We start from the raw sequence: 7367 nt of genomic DNA, 5'->3' as shown, positions 1-7367 counted from the left end.
GAAATGTGGTTTATTTACACAGTGGAAAACTATTCAACTATTAAGGACGAGGACATCATGAGTTTTGCTTGCAAATAGAGATGACACTAGAAAATATCATCCTGAGTGAGGTATCACAGACCCAAAGGACATGCATGGTATATACTCACTAATAAGTGGATATTAGCCAAAAATTGTTATACAATACCCATGATACAACCCACAGAACTCAAGGCTAACAAGTCAATGGGCCCCAGTGAGGGTGCTTCAATCCTACTTGGAAGAGAGAAGAAAACAGTGGGCAGAGGGAGGGAGGGAACTGGGTGAGAGAGGAGAATGAGAGGGGTAGGAGAAAGGGGGAACATGATTAGGTATTGGGGGAGCAGGAGTGAAGCCCTAAGGGCCAGCAGAATGAATAAGAATATACAATTTCTGGATGTGGGAGGCAAGGTGACCCTCTAGAGTATACCAAAGACCCAGAGTGTGAGATAATCTCAAAACTCAAAACTAATTCTTGGTGAAAATTACAGCAAAGAAGTATGTTTGGTATAACAGAAAGGCTGCCTTCATCACTTACCTGTAGGCCAAGCAAGCAGCAGGGATCATCAAAGTTTCCAACCATGGCTCCAATCAGCCTGTCTATGTGCTGCAGATCTTCCCATCCTGTGAGTTCTCTAGAACTCCTGTGAGTTCATCTTTCTGGGCTGGCCCCTGACCAGGCATCTCCAGCATCTCTCCCCACCTCATGACTGTCATTGCATCAGTGTGAGGCTCTGAATGGTCACCACTACCTCAGGGTATTTTCCTAAGGCTCTGAAATAATTAAGAAGAAGAAGAAGAAGAAGAAGAAGAAGAAGAAGAAGAAGAAGAAGAAGAAGAAGAAGAAGAAGAAGAAGAAGAAGAAGAAGAAGAAGAAGAAGAAGAAGAAGAAGAAGAAGACAGGACAGAATCATGGACAATCCAGCCAGACAGAGGGGAGGCTGCTGAGGGGCAGACTGCAACCTGCCACTGGCTGCCCTCACCCTCGCCCTCATACCCGCCCAGCTCTATGGAATAGACAGACTCTGGGGGTGGTGCTGCTTGTATGTTTACATGAAATTCTTGCCCAGGACAGACCATCGACCCATGAACTCACAGAAACCTTAGGGGCTGGGTTTCTCTCCTTACTTGGAGAAAAGCAATAAGGCCATGGAATTCTTCTTGGTTTTGTTAAACAGAATAGAAGAGCTTTTGCACTAAATTAGTAACTCACAGTGTTAGTATTCTATCTAAACTCCACCTCCCCAGTTACCTGGCAACAGCCAGGTATGCTCCTCCCCACAGTTACCTGGCAACTGCCAGGTAGGCCTGATCCACTATAAAAGGGGCTGCTTGCCTCCTCCTTACTCTCTTACTCTTATTCTCTTACTCTTAGTCTCTTACCCTTGCTACCCCCTCCCCTACTTCCTCTCTCTCCACGTGGTCATGGCCGGCCTCTACTTCTCCTCTCTCTTATCCTTCCACCTTCTTCTCCCCACCTTTGCCCCATCTCCTGAATAAACCTCTTCCCCCTTGGAACCGTGTGGTCTGGAGTGGTCTGTTCTGAACTGCGGTTGGACTTCTTAAAACAACTAACACACAGTGAACACAGGCTGTGATGGTCTGGACACATGTGTGTTGAGTATGCTATGGATTCTCATGCAGGACTTGGGACTTGTGCAGAAGCCTTGGGGTCAAGGAACATTTCAATGTGTTTTTGCCCCATCTGTCCAGTTGCCAATTCTCCAGTTGCCACCACCACCTTCAACTTATGTGATGTTGTGCCCTTCCCCCAGGCCTGAGCAGGCCTGCAAGTCTTTTATCACAATAGACCAAACAATAGTAGGACCTGAGATGCATTGCATTACCAGCCTTGGAGCCTTGGAGCCTGCTACCTGAGCTAAGAAGAATGGACTGCCTGCTGAGCTAGCCTTGACACCTTCCAGACTGCTATCTCCTTACCCAGCCCCTGGGCTGAACGGAAAGAGACTCTAGTGGGTGGAGCTTACCCTTTATATGTGAAAGCAAATTATTAGACTTCGGGCCTTGATCAGAATACTTTGTCTTGGCCCCACATTTCTCTCGCCCTCCATTCCCATTAATTCCCAAGCTTTATCTCAGGAAAACCTGGTAACCATAGTTGCAAGCAACTACAGGATGTACAGTTTGCAGCTGACTAAAAGTGAACAAAGAGAATTTATTTCTTGGTTGAATGTGCAGAACTTGGTGTGTGTGTGTGTGTGTGTGTGTGTATGTGTGTGTGTGTAACTTATAATATATATATATATATATATATATATATATATATATATATATATATATCATATCAAATTTCCCTGACACTTTTTTTAAACTGTGACAAAAATATATCTTCAAAGAAAATATTTTCTTACTCAGACTTTGTACCATAACTCATTTATATAAGTGTGCTTCTTTACTGCAAGGTTCCTGTTCCTGCAATGTAGAAGTGTTACATATCACATGTACAAAAGACCTGGCCACTCCATTCCCTCTTACTATGACCTGGACATCTCCCTGACTTCCTATTCCCTTATTAATTTATGAAATAGTTTTTCTCAGGGCAATTTTGTTCTCTGTGTCCAGTGGATTACAAACTTTATTTAAAACCACAATACAAAAAACCTTTCATTATAATTAAATTCCAATGAATTCTGCCTTTTAAGCTTTTGACACCTTAATGACCAAGACAAATATCCAGCCAACATATATATAAATAAAATATTTTTCAAATACATGATCTCATTAGGTTTTTAAGTTTAATGTGAAATTATTTATACATGTTCATTTATGGAAAAAGAATTTTGATGTGTATTTATTCTTTAATATAGTGTATGCTAAAATGCATGTTTCAGATATCTCCAAAGACAATATTTAGCTAAAATAATTAAAAATATTTTGCAGAAGAATTTACAAAAGTTACACAAACTATGTCTTTTTCTCTGTTCATCAAATTATCTTTGTGTGGCTATCTTCTTTTGAATTTGTTGGAAAAGGATTATGTTCTTGCTCTGTCAAGGGTACAATTTCCCTCCTTGTGTTGGAGCTTTCCCACTATTATTCTTTATAATGCTGGGTTTGTTGAAAAATATTGTATAAATTTGGTTTTGTCTTGAAATATCTTGGTTTCTCCATCTATGGTAACTGAGAGTTTTGCTGGGTATAGTAGCCTGGGCTGGCATTTGTGTTCTTTATGGTCTATATGACATCTGTCCAGCTGTCATATCTGTTTTATAGTATCTGGTGAGAAGTCTGGTGTAATTCTGATAGGTCTACCTTTATATGTTACTTGGCCTTTTTCCCTTACTGCATTTAATATTCTTTCTTTGTTTTGTGCACTTGGTGTTTTGATTATTATGTGATGGGAGGTATTTCTTTTCTGGTCTAGTCTATTTGGTGCTCTATAGGCTTCTTGTATGTTTATGGGCATCTTGTTCTTTAGATTAGGGAAGTTTTCTTCTATAATTTTGTTGAATATATTTATTGGATCTTTAAGTTGGGAATCTTTATTCTAATCTATACCTATTATCCTTAGGTTTGGTCTTCTCATTGTGTCCTGGATTTCCTGGATGTTTTGTGTTAAGAACTTTTGGCATTTTGCATTTTCGTTGACAGTTGTGTCAATATTTTCTATGGTATCTTCTGCACCTGAGATTTTCTCTTCTATCTCATGTATTCTGTTGGTGATGCTTGCATCTATGGCTCCTTATTTCTTTCCTAGGTTTTCTATCTCCAGGGTAGTGTCCCTTTGTGATTTCTTTATTGTTTCTACATCCATCATTTTTGTCCTGGATGGTTTTGTTCAATTCCTTCACCTGTTTGGTTGTGTTCTCTTGTAATTCTTTAAGAGATTTTTGCGCTTCCTCTTTAAGGGCTTCTACCTGTTTACTTGTGTTCTCCTCAAATTCTTTGAAAGTGTTATTTATGTTTTTCTTAAAGTCCTCTATTATCATCATTAGAAGTGATTTTAAATCTGAATCTTGCTTTCCTAGTAATATGGGGAATTCAGGACTTTCTTGTGTGGGAGAAGTAGGTTCTAATGATGCCAAGTACCCTGGGTGGTTGATGCTTATGTTCTTCCTCTTGCCTTTCACCATCTGAATCTCCTTAGTGCTACCTGCCCTGTCTCTGATTGGAGCCCGTCTTTTCTATTATCTTGGTTGTATCAGAAGTCTGTGGGGTGGATGTTACTACTGGGGTTAGAGTTGGGGCCAAGATCTGATCAGTGCTCAGGTGCAGACAGGATAGAACCAGTGGTCTGGGGCAGGAGTGAATTCCTAGGTCCTAGTGTGTTCCAGTTACTTTCTGTTTTGGGCTTGTGTTGCTGTCCCCTTACCTAAGATACTGCCTGGGTTAGAGTTCCTGGGAGGCCTGCTTCCTCTGGGTTCTGTGAGATTGGGGGCACAGCTGCAGCTTCTGGAACTGCTCATTACTCGGGCCCAGACTAGAAGGCTCAGTAATAAATTCTTAATTAAAAAATATGTCCACCAATCACATGAAAAATGGCAGTATGTAGATATGTCTAATGTAGCTTAAAATATTATCATAAGTCTTGAGGACAATATAAAGAAAGGTATAATTTTCAGTTATGTGAAATTCAATTATTAGTATTTTGTGTATTTGAAATATCTTGCAACAATCCAGAGTTCTTCATGCCAGAACTAAGGAACTCAGTTTGTTTACCTTTAAATTAGGTAAGTTTAATTATGTATTCTTCATATTTTTCTCTAGACAATAATCTGTATAATTTTATATGTTTTCTGAGTTATTTACAACAAATAATCTCACAGTATATTTTCATGTTGTCCTAACATAATATCCTTAACTTCATTATCTATAGATCTAATCATGACAAAATCAGTGTTCTAATTATTTTGTGTCATTTATAGTAAAATATTTTTCTGATGATCATCAAAATTATAATATGATAGTGGTATCATAAAAGGATAAATTCTGTGATATAACTGAGGAAACACTAACAATCACTAATGTTAAACTAAACAGAGAATGGATAAGATAAGTATGATCTGTGAAACATAAAAATAATTGCTCTGAATGTGAGTATAGAAACCCAGGAAGGATGATTAAGAGTTAATTTAGAGACATTTTAATAAAGTATAGAATGACATTAAAATATAAATGAAATGGCAGAAAAAAATCAACACATGAGGTTGGAGAAATGGCTTAGCTGTTAAAAGCACTGGGTATTTTTTTGCTGAAGAACTGGGTTAGATTCCCAGCACCCATATCACAGTTTAAAACCATCTGTTAATTCCAACAGGAAAGAATCTAACACCCTATTCTGGCATCCATAGTGGCCAGGTTCACAGACATACATGAAGGCAAAACACCCATATGAATAAAATAAGACTAAGTGAATTCATTTTAAAATCAACGTACTTACTTCTACTAATGCCATTGAAAATGTGGAGAAATTAAAATCACCCTTTCTTCTGGCAGTCTTAATGATGTTTCAGCATTATAAAGGAGAATAAGTGATCAATGATATAGTACTTTCACTATATATTCACAAAGTCTTTGATAATAATCACTTAGACAGACAGGTTAATTCTCTTTCCCCTAAGTGTGTACTAGAATAGTGATGTAAATGTAATGAACAGAAAGAACTCTGTTCTTTCTGAGAATAGTTCACAAAAATTACTTTGAATTATAAGTTTCTTCTCTCTCCTTTCATCTTTCATTTTAGAAGGTGACAATTACTCATTGAGGAAGAAACTTAACTTGAAGACTTCATGCTGAAAAACTGAAATCTTTGGCTAAAAACTACAGAGGAATATATGGAGTTCTACCAACAGTATTGTGAATAAGTTTGGATGAAGCCTCTTTAGCAATGATGACTGCAATCTTTGGTGTTATCAAAGCTTTAACTTCATGGAAGACTTGCTCAGCTAAGGTTTTCCCAAGTCCCTATCCAAAATCAAGTAAAGTCATGACAGCTTTGTTGTTATTGTTTTAAGTCTCAAATCATAGGGTTAATTTGTCACATAGCAATATATAGCATACACAAATGATGAGTGCAATTTTACATAAACCAAACTTGCACATGAGTCTATAGAAAGGAATAAAAATACTCCTTTGAATCATCTGGTGAATAATGGGGACTATCCAACAATAATATATGTCAATATATACATATGTGCACACTTGTATATTCATATAGTTGCAGATATAAAGTCATATAACAGGTATTTTTTTCCTCTATCATGTGTAGTGCATTTAAGTCTAGTTTTTAGTTGTTAATGTTAATATCATTTTACTCCAGATTGCTGATTTTTTAAATCAATTTCCCCTTTCAGTAAAAAGTATCAATTATACCAAGTATATAGCACCTACTACTTTTATATTCTTGAGACCAGAGATTGTTTCTAATCCTCACTAGATCCACAGTCACTTGTGGAGAAGTTTCTGGTTTCAGTACAGCTAGAATCATAATAATTTCTAGGACTGTTCATAGGAATCAAAAGGAAAATCCTTTAACTGTCACAGAGGCATAGCATTATGGCTGAAAACAAATGCACATGTCTATAGTTAAAATCAAATTTAACTGCCCTAATCATTTTTTTAAACTGACAAATGAGAAATCAACATCTGTTCCATTAGCTATGGCTTTTATTCAAAGTAAGCCCTAAGGTAAATTTAACAGTCAAGTTGGTAATTGGGTAATGTTATTGAACACCGATACCTACCTCAGTCACCTTGTTTTTATAAATTTCTGTTCCTTTCATGATGAATAGTTTTCTCCTTAATTTCAGTGAAATGTATGGGAACCTTCTCCTTATTAAACATGGTGTCAAAAACTTACCTTTTCTTCATTGATTATAGATTAAGTTATCACAAGACTTGATATACATAACCTATTATTTTTATTGAAATACTGACTGGACTATCAAAGACTTCATTATGTGTTAGAGAGGACATTTTTTGGTATCACAGTAAACAAGGTAACTATAAAAACTTGCTAGATATTTATTTCAACTAATTGAAAGCATGCTAAGTATAGTGATTAAAATAGTAACATGTCAATATGGATATGCAAGTTTCAATATTTATTTAACAACTTTTATGAGTAATTAAATTAATGTATTTAAAATATTTTTTATCTTTAAAAATATATGATACCAAAACAATGTATGTTACATGTGAAACCTGATGATATTTATTCCTACTATTATTACTGTTGGTTCTCTCACATTAAGTAAAAAAACAAAAACAAAAACAAAAAAACCCACAATAACAGAAGTAACAATAACAATATAATGGTCTCTCCTTTCCCTACTTCTTTAATGACTATGGGGCTATTTTCAATAAGTGACATTATGTTAATTACAGAA

The sequence above is a fragment of the Arvicanthis niloticus genome, chromosome X (genome assembly GCF_011762505.2).
Source record: "Arvicanthis niloticus isolate mArvNil1 chromosome X, mArvNil1.pat.X, whole genome shotgun sequence".
Lineage (NCBI taxonomy): Eukaryota > Metazoa > Chordata > Mammalia > Rodentia > Muridae > Arvicanthis > Arvicanthis niloticus.
This window is presented reverse-complemented; position numbering follows the sequence as displayed.